The 20,713-nt window shown below is 46.2% G+C and overlaps 2 long non-coding RNA genes across 4 annotated transcripts in view; one reads left to right on the top strand and one right to left on the bottom strand.

Moving 5' to 3' along the window:
- LOC147347727 (uncharacterized) overlaps positions 1–20,713 on the top strand; it is a 114,831-nt gene that overhangs the window by 20,524 nt on the left and 73,594 nt on the right. The gene's annotated exons all lie outside the window — the stretch shown is intronic.
- On the bottom strand, positions 11,769–18,819 carry LOC147347728 (uncharacterized). Its single transcript, XR_015152530.1, has 3 exons — positions 18,758–18,819; positions 15,728–15,848; positions 11,769–11,930 (listed from the first exon to the last, which is right to left on the bottom strand). It is a non-coding gene; the product is annotated as an uncharacterized LOC147347728 (long non-coding RNA).

Genomic DNA, 20,713 nt, shown 5'->3' with positions numbered 1-20,713 from the left:
TGTTTGTTCCTTTGGATGAAAGCCTGCGATCACTCTATTAAGCACTTTCCCTTCAGTGGGAAGAAAGAAGAGAGGGTAGGGAGTGGGGGAAGGGAGCAGGAATCCAATAACTGCTCCCCAAAGTAGACAGTAGGCCTTTGCTTCTCAGGGTTCCCCCTGCTTCAGCCCTCGTGTGCTTTGAGAAATTAAATCTGGAGCAGGTATACCTACTGCAACGGGGACTGGGCTTTTCCATAAGATGGGTTGGTGTGAGAAGCCTTCCGGTGCTGGGGAGGCATGATAGTACATTGGCCGGGGTGGATTCGAGTTGCAGTGACTCAGTCTCTCTCTGTCTGTGTCTCTACCTCTGTCCTCTTTCCAGCAAAAGCATCTGGCCCTCAGACTTTCCTTCTGTAATCCTCTGACCCTGTTTCCCCACATCAATTGCCTTGTTGCCGGAGAAACCAGCAAACGAAGGAAATTTGAGGACCACGAACACATCTTATATGCTCTATAGGGAGGAGGAACCAGTGGCAGGGGAGCCTAGACTTCTGGGCACATCAGACAAAGCAACAGCACCTTCTTCTGGCATCTCTGGGGCATCCTTGGCAGGCAGCCTGGGGAGGTGGAGCGAGTACCACCCTCTGATTCAAGAATCAGAACTCACAGGTTCTTTCATCCGGGCCTCATCTGAGCAGCCTTGTGACTTTGGACTAGTCCCTAAACATCTCTAGCCTCAAATACCAATATGTCACAGGATTTTTGTAAACATCATTCATTGATTTAGCAAGTATATGTTGAGTGCTTGTGTGCCAGGCACTGAGCAAATGTTAGGGCTGTCAGTCTTTGCTTCCAATATGTTTCTGGTCTACAGGAGAAAGTGAAAGTGAAAGTTGGTCAGTCGTGTCCAACTCTTTGTGACCCCATGGACTGTAGCCCGCCAGTCTCCTCTGTCCATTGGATTCTCCAGGCCAGAATACTGGAGTGGGTAGCCATTCCCTTCTCCAGGGGATCCTCCCAACTCAGGGATCAAACCCAGGTGTCCTGCATTGCAGGCAGATTCTTTACCATCTGAGCCACCAGGGAAGCCCAAGAATACTGGAGTGGGTAGCCTATCCCTTGTCCAGTGGATCTTCCTAAGCCAGGAATTGAACCAGGGTCTCCTGCATTTCAGGTGGATTCTTTACCAGCTGAGGTTTATGGGAGAAGTGGATGTGAAATAGATCAAGACAATCGTGTCTGATGAGCAAGCACAGTGGGCTACCATAGGGAAGAGAGACGAGTCAGGGGAGGGGCACCCCGCCCCGTCTTGGATGGTGATGGAAGGCTGCCTGGAGGAGGCCACAACCGAAGTGAGAACTGATTGGTGGAATAAGTTGGCAAGGAAGGGGGTGCAAAGACCCAAGAGGGCATTGCCCATCATTTTGGAATGGCTGCAGTGGAGAGAGAGAGAAAGAGCAGCCAGGTTAAGGGGAACCATCGGCAGTGGGGGTGTTGATGGGTGACTGCCCAGAGACTTTGGCAGCAATAATGCAGGGATGGTGTTAAGAGGTTCAAGCATCATCTGGGGCAGTAAAGAGCCATTGAAGACCTTTAAGTGAAGGGATGGCATAATCAGATCTGTACTATAGGAAAGGTGCTTTCACTGCAGTGTGGAGCTGAAACAGAGAGGGTGTGTGGGATATTCTCCATTTGTTGCTCCAAACCTGCCTGCTGCCTCTCTCCATCCTTCTCTGTGTTCCAGTAGGCTGACAGTTTTGGGACTGCAACAGAGGGCTTCTCTGCCCGCTGATTTGCAGATGAGTCCAGACCACAGAGGGCAGGAGCAGGGGATGGGAAGGGGGACGGAGTTGGAAACTGGGGCGTTTGTTCCCCAGCTCCCTCCCTGCTGTGGCCTCATATGGGCTGAGGCTCTGCTCCCTCCTGCAGTCTCTGCTCCCCTCCTGCAGCCCCAGTCCTGCCTGGCTGCCCTTTCCCCTCTTTGTGTTCTCTCTCTCTGGCTTATACATAGTGACAGCTCCCTTCAGGTCCAGGTGCCTAAGGCTCCCCTTGTTGCTAGCCCCAGGGGACATCACCATCCCTTGTGGGTTTCCATCAACCCTTCCAAGACCCTTTGTAAATAGGGATTCTTCAAGGGCCCGTGGCAGGGTGCCATCTGCTGGGCTCTGGCCCTGGCACAAGGGATTGTGGCTGGAACAGTGCAACGTGAAGCTGTTAACATCTGCCCAGGCAAAAATGAGAGTGGGGAAGAGTCAGGAGGGAGTCAGTGGAGTCCAAGGTTAATTTTGAGATAAAAGCAACAGGACTTAGATGTAGGAATGAGGGTGGGAAGCTGTGATTGACCTCTAGGTCCTGGCTTTTAACTGGGAGGATGGTGGTGATGTTCACTGAAATGCCAGGAGAGTTGGAGTAGATTGGTTTGGGGTAGAAAGAGATACTGAGAGTCCTTAAAATGGAAATTCTCCATAGGCACTTGGTTGTAAAAATCTATGTTTCAGAAGAGGAATCTGGGCTGGAGATTCATTAGCATAGACACAGTAGATGCCATAAAAGAAAGTCTAATGACCCAGGCAGAATGCAGAGAGTGGGAAGAGAAGGAAAACCAGGCAGCTGCCCTGAGGAAGGGACACTCGGAAGGCTGATGCACTGGAGGCTGAGAATCCACCGTCTGGGGCAACAGGAGTGGAATTAGAAAGCTATAGAGACGAGCAACCTTCATCAGTCATTCTTCCATGTGTATGAAAGATGATGTGATTGACAGCCTCCTCATCCAATCAAAGCTTTCCTCTCTGGTTAGAAACCTTTTCCTTTATTGAGCCCCTTGATGAGAAAGGGGAGTTCAAGATAGTCTTGTGTGTGAAGTGTGAAAGTCTCAGTCATGTCTGACTCTTTGCAACCCCATGGACTATACAGTCCATGGAATTCTCTAGGCCAGAATACTGGAGTGGGTAGCCTTTCCCTTCCCCATGGGATCTTCCCAACCCAGGGATTGAACCCAGGTCTCCCACATTGCAGGCACAGCTGAGCCACAAGGAAAGCCCAAGAATACTGGAGTGGGTAGCCTATCCCTTCTCCAGAAGATCTTCCCAACCCAGGAATTGAACCGGGATCTCCTGCATTGTAGGTGGATTCTTTACCAACTGAGGTATTATGGAAGCACCCAAGGTAGCCTTTCAACTCCATAAACATCGGTTGACTGTTTACTATATGTGAATCTCAGAAACTCCTCTAAAACCAAGTGACCCCTGGGAACACCTGATGCTCAGGGCTCATGTCTCCTATTAAAGATGTGGTAGGGACTTCCCTGGCTATCCAGTCGATAAGAATCTGCCTTGCAATGCAGGGGACGTGGGTTCAATCCCTGGTCAGGGAGCTGGGATCCCAGATGCCACGGAGCAACTAAGCCTGAACACCATAGCTACTGAGCCCATGTGCTCCAGAGTCCGAGTGCCACAATGAGAGAGCCCTGAGCTGCAACTACTGAGACCAGGCACCACAGCTAGAGTCTGAGCATAGCAACGGAATATCTGTATGACATAACGAAGATTCCACAGCTAAGTGGAAGTGCCACAGCTAAGAGCCAACACAGAGGGAAAAAAAGTTGTGGCAAAATGAACATAATATAAAATTATATAAATATAAAATTTGCCACCTTTATCATGTTTAAGATTCAGTAGTGTTAAGTATCCAAAATCACTGCAGATGGTGACTGCAGCCATGCAATTAAAAGAAGCTTACTCCTTGGAAGGAAAGTTACCACCAACCTAGACAGCATATTAAAAAGCAGAGGCATTATTTTGTCAACAAAGGTCTGTCTAGTCAAGGCTATGGTTTTTCCAGTAGTCATGTATGGATGTGAGAGGTGGATTATAAAGAAAGCTGAGTGCTGAAGAATTGATGCTTTTGAACTGTGGTGTTGGAGAAGACTCTTGAGAGTCCCTTGGACTGCAAGGAGATCCAACCAGTCCATCCTAAAGGAGATCAGTCCTGGGTGTTCATTGGTAGGACTGATGTTGAAGCTGAAACTCCAGTACTTTGGCCACCTGATGGGAAGAGCTGACTCATTTGAAAAGACCCTGATGCTGGATAAGATTGAAGGCAGGAGGAGAAGGGGATGACAGCGGATGAGATGGTTGGATGGCATCACCGACTCAATGGACATGGGTTTGGGTGGACTCCAGGAGTTAGTGATGGACAGGGAGGCCTGGCGTGCTGCGGTTTATGGGGTTGCAAAGCCTCGGACACGACTGAGTGACTGAACTGAACTGAGTGTTAAGTATTAAATTTCCTGGTAGCTCAGCTGATAAAGAATCTGCCTGCAGTGCAGAAGACCCCAGTTCGATTCCTGGGTCGTGAAGATACCCTGGAGAAGGGATAGGCTATGCACTCCAGTATTCTTGGGCTTCCCTGGTGGCTCAGTCAGTAAAGAATCTGCATACAATGCAGGAGACCTGGGTTCGATCCCTGGGCTGGGAAGATCCCCTGGAGGAAGGCATGGCAACCAACTCCAGTATTCTTGCCTAGAGAATCCCCTTGGACAGAGCCTTGCGGATGAGGTACTGTCCATAGGGTTGCAAAGAGACAGACATGACTAAGCAACTCAGAACAGCACAGTGTGAAGTATTAATATGTTCACATTGTTGTATAATGGAGAAGGCAATGGCAACCCACTCCAGTACTCTCGCCTGGAAAATCCCATGGACCGGGGAGCCTGGTAGGCTGCAGTCTATGGGGTCTCTAACAGTCGGACACAACTGAGCAACTTCACTTTCAACTTTCACTTTCATGCATTGGAGAAGGAAATGGCAACCCATTCCAGTGTTCTTGCCTGGAGAATCCCCGGGTCGGGGAGCCTGGTGGGCTGCTGTCTATGGGGTTGCACAGAGTTGGATACGACTGAAGCGACTTAGCAGCAGCAGCAGCAGTGTTGTATAATCAATCTCCAGAACCCCTTTAACCTGCAAAGCAGAAACTCTACCCATTAAACAATAGCTTCCTCCCCCGCAGCCCCTGGAAAGTACCATTCTACCTTCTGTCTCTATGAATTTGACTGCAGGCAGACTGCAGAGATATTGTGGGTTTGGTTACAGACCTCTGTGATAAAGCAAGTCACATGAATGTTTTGCTTTCCCAATGCATATAAAAGCTATGTTTATGTTGTACTGTAGTCTATTAAGTGTGCAATAGCATTATATCTAAAAAAAAAACTATGTATACAATTTACTTTAAAAATACTTTATTGCTAGTCCCTTCACTGTTCACCTGAAACCATCACAACATTGTTAATTGGCTATACACCAATACAAAATTAAAAGTTTAAAGTTTGAGATAACAAAGAAAAATACTTCATTGCTAAAAAAAAGTGTTAACTACCATCTGAGCCTTCAGTGAGTGATAATGTTAATATCACAGATCACTGATGACAGATCATAGAACAAATATAATAATAATGAAAAAGTTTGAAATAGTAGGAGAATTACCAGAATGTGACGCAGAGACAGGAACTAAGCAAACGCTGTTGGAAAAATGGAACCAGTAGACTTGCTGGGTGCAGGGTGGCCACAAACCTTCAGTTTGCAAAAAAAAAAAGAGAGAGAAATGCAATAAAGAGCAATAAAACAAGGTATGCCTATATTCTAGATTCCTCCTAGAGTACAGTATTTGTACAGTAAGGGGTTTCCTACTTACGAACGTTCAAGTTGAGAAGTTTCAAAGATGTGACCGTGGGTTTGCAAGTCCAGTCAGGTAAGTTATTAATCATTCATGTGTCTGGCATACACTGTCAAATTCGGGCATGCTCTACGAGTGGCTGTGCTTTGCGGCACTTACTGCCCAGTGCTGTATAGAGTACAGTAGTGCAGTGTCTTTATTTCAAGCCCAGGATATCCAGAAGCAAGGGAAAAAGCAGCGGTGTATAGCCGACTGTGCTAGGCTAACTTTGTTTAACTTACAAACAAATTGATGAGCTCTCAGAACGGAACTCGTTTGTATGCACTGTAAGTTGTGGCTTATTTCACATAGTATAATGTTCTTAAGAGCTTCCCAGGTGGCTCAGTGGGTAAAGAATCCACCTGCAATGCAGGGAGGGGGAATCCCCTGGAGGAGGGCTTGGCAACCCACTCCAGTATTCTTGCCTGGAGAATCCCACGGATAGAGGAACGGAGTGGGCTATAGTCCATAGGGTCTAAAAGAGTCAGACACGACTGAGTGACTAACACGCACGCACAGTGTCCTCAGAGTTCATCCCTGATGTAGTCTATGTCAAAATGTCCTCTTTTTTTTAAGCTGAATAATATCCCTTTGCGTGGACAGACAACATTTTGGCTTTTCATTCATCTGTCAGTGGACGCTGGGTTTGCTCCCATATTTGTGTTGTTGTGAGCAATGCTGTTATGAACATGAGTGTAAAAATCTGTTAGAGTTCCTGTTTTCAGTTCTTTGGGGTTTATCCCTGGAAGTGAAATGCCTTAGGATTTTTTTTTTTTTTGCATTTAACAAAATACTAATTTGTCTTAATGAACGTTTAAATCTGTGATTGAAGAATAGTGAAGAATGGAGGGTTTTAGTCTATTTTTGACTTATGCAACGTGCATTACTTTTCCATCCTGTGTTACTTGGCATCTCTGAAACCTCCCAGAGGCTTCCAGGAGAGATTTCTGGAGCACTGGGATATTCCTCTGGAACACTCGTCTCCTCCTCCAGGCTTGTACTTCCTTATTCATTGCCTGAGTCGGTGGCCCCAGGGAGCTACTACTTGTGTGACTGTCGTGTTTCCTTAGCATAGTGTCAGGGTTTGTGCCCGCTGTGGTGTGCATCAGGATTTCCTTGCTTTTTAAGATGGTATGTCCGTCTCCTCTGTTACATCGTGGGGCGTTTCTCAGTTCACTAAGGTCTTTTATACCCAGCAGGGGAGGGGGTAGTTATTATTCCTGGATTGCAGCTGAGGAAACAAGCCCCGTGGCTTCGGGACCACACAGAGACCAGCACACAGGCTCTCGGTGTCTGGTCCATGGTGCTTTCCCTGGAGCACAGCTGTTATGGGCAGAGCCCTCTGGGCGTGCACTTGGCAAAGTGGACGCTGGAGGTGGAGAGGGGACAGGAGGCCCCCAGATAGAGAGAACAGGTCCAGGGACAAGTCGGTGACAAGACAGGAGTGGAGAAAAGGCCGGGGGTGGCGGAGGGCCTGGCAGCAGGCCTCCTGTCTGTGGGGCAGGGGCTCATTTTGCTCTGGGACACAGGAAAGGGGGTGAGCCAGGTGGCCCTGGGAGCAGGGGGACCGGTCAGCCCTAAGGTGACTCCCCAAAGTTAACATCAGTGATGAGAGCAGCCAGGCAGGAGACAGGGTGATGAGGGCAGGTGTGACCATGCAGTGCCTACTGTGGGCACATCGCCTCGAGGTGCCATCACTGTTTAGTCGCTCAGTCGTATCCAACTCTTGTGACCCCATGAACCACAGCCTGCCAGGCTCCTCTGTCCATGGGATTCTCCAGGCAAGAATACTGGAATTCCTTCTCCAGGGGATCTCCCTGACCCAGGGATCGAACCTACGTCTCTTGCATCTCCTGCATTGGCAGGAGGATTCTTTATCACTGATGTTACTGCTAAGTCACTTCAGTCATGTCCTACTCTGTGCGACCCCATAGACAGCAGCCCACCAGGCTTCCCTATCCCTGGGATTCTCCAGGCAAAAACACTGGAGTGGGTTGCCATTTCCTTCTCCAATGCATGAAAGTGAAAAGTGAAAGTGAAGTTGCTCAGTCGTGTCCGACTCTGTGCGAGCCCATGGACTGCCGCCTACCAGGCTCCTCTGTCCATGGGATTTTCCAGGCAAGAGTACTGGAGTGGGGTGCCATTGCCTTCTCCTTATCACTGGTGTTAGAAGCTCCCTAAATAAACTGAGTGAACTGCGGCCTTCTGGGAGAGTTCTCCTTGGAGCATCTTGCAGCTTGGTGGGGAGAGTAATCGCCTCTCCCTTAGGGTTCACGTCCAGACCATCAGACAGTCCTGCGTAAGAACAGACCTTTTGTGCTTGGAGAACACACACGTCGTGAACATTGGCCGCCTTTTTGGATGCCCCTGGCCATCAAGCCTAGGAGCAGTAGCTCTTCTGTCCCCGAAACAGCTGAATAAACCCTGTGGCCGACACTAAATCATAACCTCCGGGACCTGGGCTTGGCCAGTGGAGGAAATGAGCAGAGGGTTGCTGCCTCTGGGTTCCCAGTAGGAAACGGCTTCATATACTTTGCTGCTCAGTTTCCCGTTTGGAGACTGTTCCAGAACGTTTGCTATTTGTCATGGCATGCAGGTGGGTTATCCTGGTTAATCATATCTTCTGGTTAAAGGTGACCTATTAGCTCTCATTCGTGGAGCATGACTTTTCAAGAGCATTAGTATGCAACAAAATACTCTGAACTGTAAATTACAAGGAACATAATCCAATCTATTTTATAAGCTACTGATGCCACTTGTATTTCCTTAGAAACCTGATTATGAACCTCGTGCGCCAAAGATTTGGTAAAACAGGCAAAAGAATGCTGGATAAACAGCTTCTAATGAACTTCGCAAGTCTTGATTCTGTCATATGTTAATTTCCATAAAAGGAACGGAGCTTGTTGGAAGGTGATTAAGATTCAATTAGCTCATAGAAGAGAGTGACCTTAGAGGCAACTTAAGCCAGCTCTGCATCCAGCATGGAATGCCCCTCTCCAAACTTTCTGACAGTTATTTTTTTCCTGCCTTTTCTCAGAAAAACCTTGCTACGGAGGGGTTCACAATGCCATTCCATTTGTGAGTGTACTACTGGAAAATCCCTGTTGATTCTCCCCTCTGAAGCCATAGAGAATCAGTCCCATCTCTCTGTTTGACAGTTCTTCCTTTGCCCATGACTGGGACATTTGCATGCCCCTTTCCCAGTTTCCTTTTAGCTAAGCCTGTCACCCCCATTTCCTGCAGTCTTCCTCAGTATTTGCAGAGCATCCTCTGAATACTCGTTTGTCTTGGAGGCTCCGGAGAAAGCTATGAGAGTAGACATGCCAAATGCCGTGGGACCGTCCCCTCCCTCCTCCTGCGTCGTGTGCTTCTGTGACCATGCCCAGGAGCTCTGCCGCTCTCCAAGGTCACTCTCTCTGGGCTCAAATCCTGGGTCTGCTACTTTCTACTTTGTGACCCTGGGCAAGCAGATAATCTCTGTAATGCTATCGAAGGGGAGAAATTGTAGTATCAACCTCACAACCTCACAGATCTATGGCAGTTGAGAATCACATGTACAGAATAAATACCTCGACCTGCAACTTGTTGTTTGGTCGCTAAGTCGTGTCTCACCCTTTGTGACTTCATGGATTGCAGCACGCCAAGTTCCTCTGTCCTCGACTATCTCCTGGAGTTTGCTCAAATTCATGTCCATTGAGTTCACGTGCAACTTATTTACTGAGACTTAGTAAATACTCAATAACTATATCTGCTTGGAAGACACTGATCTGGATGGCTGGACTCACATCCCAGTTCAGATTCAAATTCTGACACTATCACCTCTGAAACAAAGAGCCTTCAGTAAGTGGCTAAAACTCTCTGTCCCTCAATTTCCTTACCTGCCAAAGGGAAGTAGAAGACTTTTATGAATGTTAACTGAGCTGTTATATGTAAGATGCTTGGAACAGAGCCTGGAAAGTACGAAGGGCCATATAAGTGAGATACCAGACCACCTTACCTGCCTCCTGAGAAATCTGTATGCAGATCAAGACGCAACAGTTAGAACCGGACATGGAACAACAGACTGGTTCCAAATTGGGGAAGGAGTATCTCAAGGCTATTTATTGTCACGCTGCTTATTTAACTTATATGCAGAGTACATCATGAGAAACGCTGGACTGGATGAAGCACAAGCTGGAATCAAGATTGCCGGGAGAAGTATCAATAACCTCAGATATGCAGATGACACCACCCTTATGGCAGAAAGTGAAGAGGAACTAAAGAGCCTCTTGATGAAAGTGAAAGAGGAGAGTGAAAAAGCTGGCTTTAAACTCAGCATTCAAAAAACAAAGATCATGGCATCCGGTTCCATCCCTTCATGGCAAATAGATGGGGAAACAATGGAAACAGTGACAGGCTTTATTTTGGGGGGCTCCAGAAATCACTGCAGATGGTGACTGCAGCCATGAAATAAAAGACACTTACTCCTTGGAAGAAAAGCTATGACCAAACTAGACAGCGTATTAAAAAGCAGAGATGGGACTTCCCTGGTAGCCCAGTGGTTAAGACTCTGAGCTCCCAATGGAAGGGGCATGGGTTCGAACCCTGGTTGGAGAACTAAGATCTCACATGCTGCATGTCCAATAAATAAATAAAATAAAACAAACAAACACAAAAAGCAGAGTTAACTTTGCTGATAAAGGTCCATCTAGTCAAAGCTGTGGTTTTTCCAGTAGTCATGTATGGATGTGAGAGTTGGACTATAAAGAAAGCTGAGTGCCAAAGAATTGATGCCTTTGAACTGTGGTGTTGGAGAAGACTCTTGAGAGTCCCTTGGACTGCAAGGAGATCCAACCAGTCAGTCCTAAAGGAAATCAGTCCTGAATACTCACTGGAAGGACTGATGCTGAAGCTGAAACTCCAGTACTTTGGCCACTTGATTAGAAGCACTGACTCACTGGAAAAGACCCTGATGCTGGGAAAGATTGAAGGCAGGAGGAGAAGGGGACAACAGAGGGTGAGATGGTTGGATGGCATCACCAACTCAATGGACATGAGTTTGAGCAAGCTCCAGGAGTTGGTGATGGACAGGGAGGCCTGGCGTGCCACGGTTCATGGGGTCACAGGGAGTCGGACACGACTGAGCAACTGAACTGAACTGAACTGAGTATTATTACTATAGATTGAAAAGGCATCTTATCTTTTAAAAGAGTCACATCAGAAGCTGGCCCATGTTGGAGCCCTGGGTACCGACATGCCAGGTCCCACAGTTCTCACCGTCTGATGGTCTGTGTATCCACAGTGATCACTACTTACACTTTTGTATCTCGGAGTACTCCTTTAGCAGATCATCCTGAGGATGACAAGTGCTTCAAAAATCCCTGGTGTTTGCAGTCACGTCTGTCTTTCCGCTGAATATCTGGAATCTGCTTTCTTAGTTTCCAGATCACTTAACTACATACTCTGTCTCTAAACACTGCTTGAGGATTGCCTCTTCTGAAAACTCCTTGGATCCTTCTAGGTGGAATCCCATCCCCTCCCAGCACGCTACACCTCCAGCATTCCGGAGGCAGCGCACTGCCCATGTGTGTTCAATAACCTTATTCCCTGTGAGACCATAAGGCCTTCAAGACTGGGCTGTACTAATTGATTTTTCTGTATTTATTGGGTTCAGGCACATTTAGAGTAAAGCCTGATTTCTTCATGCTTTTGTCCTACTGCCAGTTGGCAAGAAATTCTTCCCTTTTTAGAGGCACTTAGCATAGGGTAGGGGCTTAAAAAATGTTTCTGGAGTAAATGCTATGCTTAACCTGGCCCAGAAGCCCCATCTGTGAGAAAAGGGATAACGTGGAGAAACTTGTTTAAACTGCAAAGAATTTCCAAATGGTTATTACCCTTACTTCTAAAGCAGCAAAATTACTTTTCCAAGAGCTTTTTTTCCCCCTATATCCCAACTGACCTTTCTCTGAAGAAAAATCAGAATTAAGTCTGGAAGGGAAAGCATCCTTCTTTATTTTTCATTCTTATTACAGTTTAGAGACTCAATTGTTTATTAAATAAAATACAAACTTCTACTTTGTTTTTAATAAAATGAGGCTTACCCCAGATGTCCAGATGGTTGAGAGATTTCTACCGCTTCTGTGTATTGCCTTTAGGCCAGTTTTATCACTGAGGGAAAGCACTAGATTATTTCTTCCCACTGTTGCCCTTCTGCTGGTTCCCAACTCCAGCTTCTCCACATGATGATTTTAGCCTGATTTTACCTGTAATGGAAATATTAGGCAAAGGCACCACAAACAAAATAAAAAACAAACAATTGGGGGAGACACCTGCAGGGTATATTACATATAAAATGTCAGTGTCATTTTGTTAGTAAGAGAAAAACAAAATCTCAATCTAGAAATGGGCAAAAAATAGGAACAGGCAATCTACAGAATTGGGCTTCCCTTGTGGCTCAGCTGGTAAAGAATCCGCCTGCAATGCGGGAGACCTGGGTTCGATCCCTGGGTTAGGAAGATCCCCTGGAGAAGGGAAAGGCTACCCACTCCAGTATTCTGGCCTGGAGAAGTCCATGGGGTCACAAAGAGTCGGACACGACTGAGTGACTTTCACTTTCAACCTACAGAAGAAATATGAATGTTTCATACATATTTAAAGACTGCTTTACTTCACTAGTGATCAAAGAAGTTAAAATGTAAACTGTAATATATTTTTCACCAATCAGATGGACAAGATTGAAAAGAATGAAAATAACCAGTATTAGCACGGAGTCGTGGGAACAGAATCCTCAAGAAGTATTAAAGGGAAGCTTTATGAAGCAACTTAGCAGTATTCATTGAGAACTTTAAAATATTCATACTGATAATGATAATCACTTTCAAAATGTATTCCTAAGGAATAAAACCAACCATTGTACAGAGATATATATGAAAGGACAGCCATTGTAGTATTTTATAATAGCAAAAATATTTGAAACAACATAAATTTCCATCAAGTAAAGACCAGATAAATGAATGGTGAAACACATCCATACAATAGAGTAGTGCACATCCGGTTCAAAGGATGAGGTGGAGGTTCACAATACTCATTTAAGGGGAAGTGAGGAACTTTCCTGAGGGCCCAGTGGTTAAGACTCCATGCTTCCAATGCAGGGGACATGGGTTTGATCCCTGGCCAGGGAACTAACAGCCTGTATGCCATTACAGCCAGTGAAAAAACAAAACAAAGAACCTTAAAGAAAATGATATAGTACAGTATAGCATCCTTATTTTATAAGAAACAAAAAGAAAGCTGAAAATACAGTTATTTTCTATTTTATACACTTCCGTACTTGGATATTTTAACATACGTGAATTTAACAAAAAGCACTTGTACCTGAATCCTTGATGTATATTGGGAGTGATTTGGAGGTTGGTGGATAGGCATTAATATCCCCAAATACTTCAAGCTTGAGAGGTTTAGGGAAAGCCTAAGCTCACTACTTCACTGGTGCCTCAGACAGTAAAGAATCTGCCTGCAGTGCGGGAGATCTGGGTTCAATCCCTGGGTTGGGAAGATCCCTGGGAGAAGGGAGTGGAAATGCACTCCAGTATTCTGGCCTGAAGAATCCCGTGGACGGGGAACAGGTTACGGTCCACGGGGGCACAAAGAGCTGGACTTGACTGATGCTTTCACTCTTTCAGGCCCACTACAGATGGTCCTAGCCCTTTACCGTTATGGGCACACGTGTCAATGGGCTAAATCTTAATACAGAGCAGTGTCTGGGCATCCATGAAACAAGTGTTGTCGAATATAGTAAGGGGATTTTTATTTCCTCAAATCTGCCTTGACCAATCCATCTTCTCTGCCTCCCCTTCCCAGCCACCAGTCCTGTATCTTTAATTCCTTCCAACCATCTCGGGCATCCCACAAAACACAGCGTGGCAACAGCTTATCAGGCTCCTCTCCAAACAAAGGATCCTTTCCTACTCATTTCTTCTTAGATCCTTCCAATCCCCTTGGACTTTTCTGGGGGTCCCCGCCATGTGTGGCCACAGAACACTTGCAGTGTGGCTGATCTATGATGTGGTCTGTTAACACATGCTGAATTTGAAAAGACTTAGTCTGAGAAAAACCCAGAAGGTAAAATATTAACGATATTGGGACATAGTGGGTTAAATTTTAAAATTATCAAAATAGTAATATTATATATCTGTTTATTTTTTACTTTCTTAATGTGGCTCCTATATATAGAATGCATTGCATTTTAATTGTATGAAAGTACTTTAGACTTTGCTTTCAAATTATGATGCTGGAAAGGACTCTTACGAGTCCCTTGGGCTGCATGGAGATCAAACCAGTCAGTCCTAAAGGAAATCAACTCTGAGTATTCATTGGAAGGACTGTTGCTGAATCTGAAGCTCCAATAGTTTGGCCACCTGGTGCGAAGAGCCAACTCATTGGAAGAGACCTGATGCTGGGAAAGATTGAGAGGGTAGGAGGAGAAGGGGGCAACAGAGGATGAGATGGTTAGATAGCATCACCGACTCAATGGACATGAATTTGAGCAAACTCCAGGAGCTAGCGTGTTGCAGTCCTTGGAGTTGCAGAGTCAAACACGACATAGTGATTGAACAACAACAACTCTAGAATTTGCAATCCTGGAGTTATTCTTTGTGTTTTGCTCTGTGGTTCCATACCAAATCTGTCAACAACCCTGGTACCCAGTCTCTTGTCCTTTCATCCTTCCCCTTCCTTTCCTGAGTCCTAAATCCAGATGAGCCCTCTCCCTGTAACAGCACCCCTGCATCCGCTTGCTTCCAGAGACTGTACCCCAGGCCCCACTCAGCCACCGGCAAACAAACTAGATAACCTGAATAACTGGGAGTTAACCTTGTTAACATCCCCCACTACCCCGGGATTTAAAAGAAAACAAATAACAGAATAAACTCTGTGAATAACTGCTTTGTATAAGAAGAACTCTAATGTACTAGAAATGAAATAACCAGCCACTCACTTAATTTTATACGTTGCCATCAACATAAACCAGCGTTCGCAGCCACACAAATGAAAGGCTCCTTGAGAGCGTAGCAGGGAGCCCTTTTCAAGCTCCAGAGGAAGGAAATGAAGTCCCTGACCTTCTAAACCACAAAAAGATACACAAATTCTCTTCTCAGTTTGGTTTTAGCTCAGTCTTTGAGACACGGCCTTCAAGGGCCAGGCTTTCTTTCAAGAAGGCGTTATGTGTAACACACACATTTCTGATCCAGGACTCTGCGCTTTGGAGATCATGAATTGAAGAAAAACAATTTCAGGGAAAATCTAATAACCCCTTCTCCACCCAGGGAAAGAATCAGCAGTGAGAAGGTAAGAGTGGAAATGGCCATTAGATAAGTTAGATCCTGGCAGTGCCTCGGAATGACTGAGGCGAGGACTGCTGTTGTTTTAATCACTAAGTCGTGTCTGCGTCTTGTGACCGCATGGACTATTCCCACCAGGCTCCTCTGTCCATGGGATTCTCCAGGCAAGAATACTGGAGTTGGGGTTGCTATTCCCTTCTCCAGGGGATCTTCCCAACCCAGGGATTGAATCCTCATCTCTTGCATCTCCTGCGTTGGCAGGCAAATTCCTTACCACTGAGCCACCAGGGAAGCCCAAGACTTTTACTCTCTTCATCCATTTCCTGCCTTTCCAGGGCAATCACCAGCACACGTGAGGGGCGCTGACAAGAAGTGAACGCATCTGGGTTTGGGCAGAGCCTGGAGACCCCAGCCCGGGTCAGAGCGCCTGCCCTCCCACCAGCCATGCTCCTCTTCTGAGCAGCTGTCCACTTCTGAGCCCCTGGGCCTGCCCCTCAGGCAAGGCCAAAGGCCACTCAGGACCTGTGCAAAGAGCATTCTACCCAGGTCCCAAAGCTCCTGGCTAAACCCCCCAGTCTACGGCCACTTCAGAAAGAAAGGCAAGCCTCCCAGCTGCCGGGCACGGTTCTCTGTGGGATTCCCAACAGACGACACAGAGGAACTAGATGGATTCCACAGGTTATGAACCCAAACTGATCTCTTTCCCATTTTCAAGCTCACACCTCATCAATGTGTCCCTCTGACCGGTCCAGCTGACTGGGCTTGGAGAGCAAGGCTGTTGTCAGGACCTTAGCTCTTCTTTCCAACAGTGAACACCAAGGGCAGCAAGGACCTCGTGGAACTCTGGAGGAGAAAGCACAGGGGTTCCCTTTGCTGCATCACAAACGTGGATATCCCCCCCGCCACCCCCCACACACATGCACACAGACATATACAGACACACAATACAAACACATACACACACAACACACACAGATGCACACACGCATACAGACACACAACACACACATATACACACAACACACACACACACACATACACGCTCAACGTTGACAGGGACCCGTGAGACTTGCACCGGTGGGAAGTTACACAGAAGCTGAGGCACAGTGAGCCCGATGGGCGTGTGGTGATGAGGGATGTCCAATGCCAGCCTTGGTGCTGCTAGCTGATTTCTGGAAGCCTTGTATTTTCCTTCTTTTTCTCTTAGGCACCAACTGGTGGAGCCAATTCCTCTGTCTCAGGGGCTGGCTCTGTGAGTCACTGCCCATCTGCCAGCAGCAAGAAGAAGGAAGGGAGCCTCTCCCAGAACCCGGGGTACCTGCCCTGATTTGCTGTGAGGATGCAGGAGTTTTCAGTGGCCCCCGGGAGGACAAGCCATCCCAGGCCTGCCCTACACTTGTCCCCTCCTGCCGCCCTGATAAAGGACAGTGTATTCTCTGTGACTGGTCCCTATTGAGACCGGCTCGAGCTCCTTAGGCTGAGGCAAATGCATTTCAGATGCCATTGCATTGGCACTGATTCTATCATACTGACTGTGGTACTCGGGAGGTTTTTAGACTGTACTAAAATCAATCCGGGGCTTCCCTGGTGGCTCAGTGGTAAAGAACCTGCCTGCCAATGCAGGAGATGCAGGAGATGTGGGTTCGATCCCTAGGTCAGAAAGGTCCCCTGGAGAAGTAAATGGCACTCCACTCCAGTATTCCTGCCTGGAGAATCGCGTGGACAGAGGAGCCTGGCGGGCTATAGTCCATGGCAAAGAGTCACTCAAAACTTAGCCACTAAACAACAACAACAAGAATCAACCAGACCTGGAGCTCTCGCTGCTGAAGAACAAAGAAAGGCTTCTTCTAACAGAACAGTCTTAGCTCCATTTCACAGATGAGCAAACGGAGGCTCAGAGAGAATGTTAGCCAGAAGAAGCCAAGTTATGCTTTCATAACCACCTCACAATCGCGGTGGTTCGAGACACCAGCATGCAGGCCCAGGTGGTTCTCCAGGGCGCTTATCCTCCACGTGGTGACTCAGAGACCCAGCTGCTTGGATCTCTGGACTATTGGATCTGTCTCATCGTGAGGCTCCTAAATGCACCCCAGCAGGACAGTGAGAGCCTGGGGCGACTCAGAGAGGAATTTCGCTGCCTCAGGCCACATGTTACTGCAAGTCTGATGGCCCTGCGAAAGTGCTGGGGAGGGCAACTTCTTGTTGTCAGCGGAGAGGCATTGGTGGGCAAGCACTGATGCCCATCAGAGGGAGGTCTAGGAGCCCTCCCCATCCCTGTTCATCTAGTGTCTGTACCCCGCTTCTGCCTGCCTGTGTCATTCTTGTCTCTCTTGTACACTGGCTCCTTTGAATTTTGTAATCTGGGTATTGAAAATGAGGAGACCAGCAGTACTCAATATTGGTGTGTGGATCCAACCAATGAAGCATCCAATCTCTCTCTCTCCCTCTAATCTCCCAAATTCCCAGGGAGAGAATGGCCCACTTTGGGTTACCTGTCCTCTCTAGATACCTGTACCTGGTGCCGAGGGCTGTATGATAGGAATTTGATGGTTGCTGCTGCAACTTCGTAGATGGAACGTGGGTAAGGGGTCATTAGAGATTGTTGGGATGAGGGTTCTGACCCAAGTCTGTCTGCCTTCGGAGCCCTTTTACATGTATTTACACACACAGCCTCCTGGATATGTGAAGTCAAATAATCGGGAGAACGAGTCCCTGTATGTACAAAACCATGGATACTGCCGAAAACTGTATCTCCAGATGTCCTGTGGTACTCATGCGCTAGCCTAAAACTAAAGCACACAGTAATGGATTTAACAGATTCCCCAGGGTGCCAGGTGTGGTGTAGCCATCCCAGTGTGATGTGATAAAAGCACATTTCTTTTCTTCTCAGGGTCTAGGCATCTGAATCTGCTCTCCAATGCAGTAGCCACTGGTCATGTGTGTTTATTTGACTTTATTATTTTTAAAATTATCTATGTGTTTGTTTGGCTGCATCAGGTCTTAGCCGCAGCCCTCAGGATCCTTCCTGGCAGCTCGGGGGCTTCTCTCTAGTTGTGGCACAGACTCCAGAGTGTGCGGGCTCAGGAGTTGTAGTGCATGGGCTTAGTTGCCGCAAGGCATGTAGGATCTTAGTTCCTCTACCGGGGATCGAGCCCGCATCCCCTGCACTGGAAGGCAGAGTCTTAACCAGTGGACCACCTGGGAAGTCCCCACTTATCTGACTTTAAATTCTTTAAAATTAACATTTCAGCCCCTCAGTCGCACGAGCCACATTTCAGGCACTCAGTCGCCTCGTGTGGCCGGCCAGTGGGGACCACAGGACAGCTCAGATGTAGAGCATCTCCATTGCCCAGTACATCCTGTGGGACAGCAGTGGCCTAGACCTCAAACTCAAGAGTCTCTATGCAGAAGAAGGATATTCTGAGATATGGGGGGGAAAATTAAAACATATTAGAATGAATTAAGAAGTTTCACACTAAAAGAAAATGAGTTGGCTTAATAATGAAAACTAAACCAAACTAGGATACCAAACGAAGAGATGGCAGGAGAGGCGAAAGAAGAGGATGTCATTGCCCACGAGAGGAATGTTTTGAACATAACAAAGTGGGGGTTGAACCACATTAATTCTGCTCCTAAAAAACCACATTAATAATGCTCCACATTAATTCTGGCCTCGCATGGGTAGAGTCCCACCGCATCCCTCAGGAGTGAACCACACAGGTGGGCTGCACTCTCCCACAAAGGCAGCTTACCCTCTCCGTAGCTCTCGCATGTCTTCACCCTCTTCTCCTCTCTCCTTTCTCTGCCAGCACTTTCACCCTGTCTGTACTTTGGGCTGCAAAACCTTTACCCTCCTTCCGCCCTCAACTTCCTTCAATGTTTAAGCCAAGTCGGAGAGCTAACTGTGATCCTTTTCCAAAGGGGGCATTACCATCCAAATAGCTGTGAAGGCAAGGCCAGATCTAAGGGTCTTGATTATCCACTGTGGAGTGTTGCTCTAAAAGATGCTTTTTTCCCTTTCATAGGATGCAGAGCTGAGTGTTTATAGGGTGCCAATGAACACAGAAAGTAGAGGGACAGTGTCAAAGTGTGGAATGAGAGTTAAAAGGTGTTAGTCAACCAAACCAAAGCAGTATGTCTATGGTCAAAAAGAGTGAAAGCCATAGTAAGTTAAAGAATGTATCAAAGAGCTTTTGATATACAAATGTATCTTGTGAATTTCCAGGAGGATGTAAGAATGTCACACTTGTAAACTTATTTCCTCCAGCTCCCTTCAGTTTGGCAGGGTTTTCTCACTAGATGCAACATTCAGGCCAAAAGTACAAAGGTTGGTTTTCATGAGTGACTTGACCCTGAGCGTAGTTTCAAAGGAATGCTTGTTCCAGAAGAGTTTGAGATTTGAGAATATCACTGTAATAAGACCATCCCCACGTTGACCATGAAGAGAAAATCTTGGTTGATCATCTGTTCTTTTGTAGTCGGAGACAAAAGTTGCTTTCTAGACACTTGGTATGTTTGGCTGACAGAACCGTTTAGAAGTAAAGAAAACAAGGAAAAGGAAAAGAGAGATATAAAGTATGAAACCACAGAGGGGGGAAAAAAAACCTAACTCTTAATTTGGCCTAGGCTTGGCTTCAAGCATTTAAATTTGTCATGTCTAATGATATGATGGATAACTCCTTTAGAGACTGGGTGGCAGTTGTTAAGGAAATAGTATAAGCAGTGTGTAGCAATCCTTGGGGATGAGGTAGTTATTTTTCCTAGCCACATCTAGGCTGGCAGGGTCATAGCCTGTCTTTTTCCCCAAACTGCTCCCTAATGCACGTAGTTTGGTCAGGTTGATCCACAGATGACATGGTATTTGGCTGCTGGACGGCACATCTCAGTGCTTCATTTTCTTTCCAATCTGTCTTGACTGCATGGTTTTTGATACAAAGGGAAGACGTGCAATATTTCTGCATTTCTTTTTCAGATTGTGAATTGATGAACAAGCCAAGTTCTGAGGCTTTTGACTACATTTGTCTCAAGAAATGTAGTAGGTGGAAAAAAAAACAACTCTGTAATGACTATTTCTAATAGTTAAATATGTAATTCTAGTATGATTTGGCTCAAAATTAAAAACATTCCTACAATGAACAGTATTTGAGTGAAAACAGAAGCTACCACACAAAAGTACAGCTGTCAGGAAATACCAGATTTCAGTCACGTATGAATCCGGCTTCATGCTGTGTTGGTGTCAGCAAAATTGCCTAGGAGACCACACATATCAGAAAATAAGGAGATAAACAGCAAATAGCTGAAAGAAATAATTGGAGCTCAGTTTTAAATAAAAATACAAATAGGTAATGAGATGGGAAAAAAAAGCATTTGACAAAATTCAACAACCATTTATAGATTAAAAATTCTCAGTAAAAAAACAAAAACAAAAAGCCTCTTAAATCTGAAAAAGGGCAGAGATAAAAATCCTTCTGCTAACTTAATACTTAATGAAGAACTATTGAACACATTCTATTTAAGATAAGAAATAGGACAAAAGCATCTGCTTTCATCTCCTATATTCAACAGGTACTGAAGGTCCTAGCCACAGTAATAAGGCAAGAAAAAGAAAAGACATAAAGATTGGAAAAGAAGAAGTGACTGGTTCTTAGATACAAATGATTGTACACGTGGAAAATCCTAAGGGATCTACAAAATAATGCTAGAAATAG

Source organism: Bos grunniens, chromosome 23 (assembly GCF_055505025.1).
Source record: "Bos grunniens cultivar Pamir isolate PY7600 chromosome 23, Bosgru_T2T1.0, whole genome shotgun sequence".
Lineage (NCBI taxonomy): Eukaryota > Metazoa > Chordata > Mammalia > Artiodactyla > Bovidae > Bos > Bos grunniens.
This window is presented reverse-complemented; position numbering and strand designations above follow the sequence as displayed.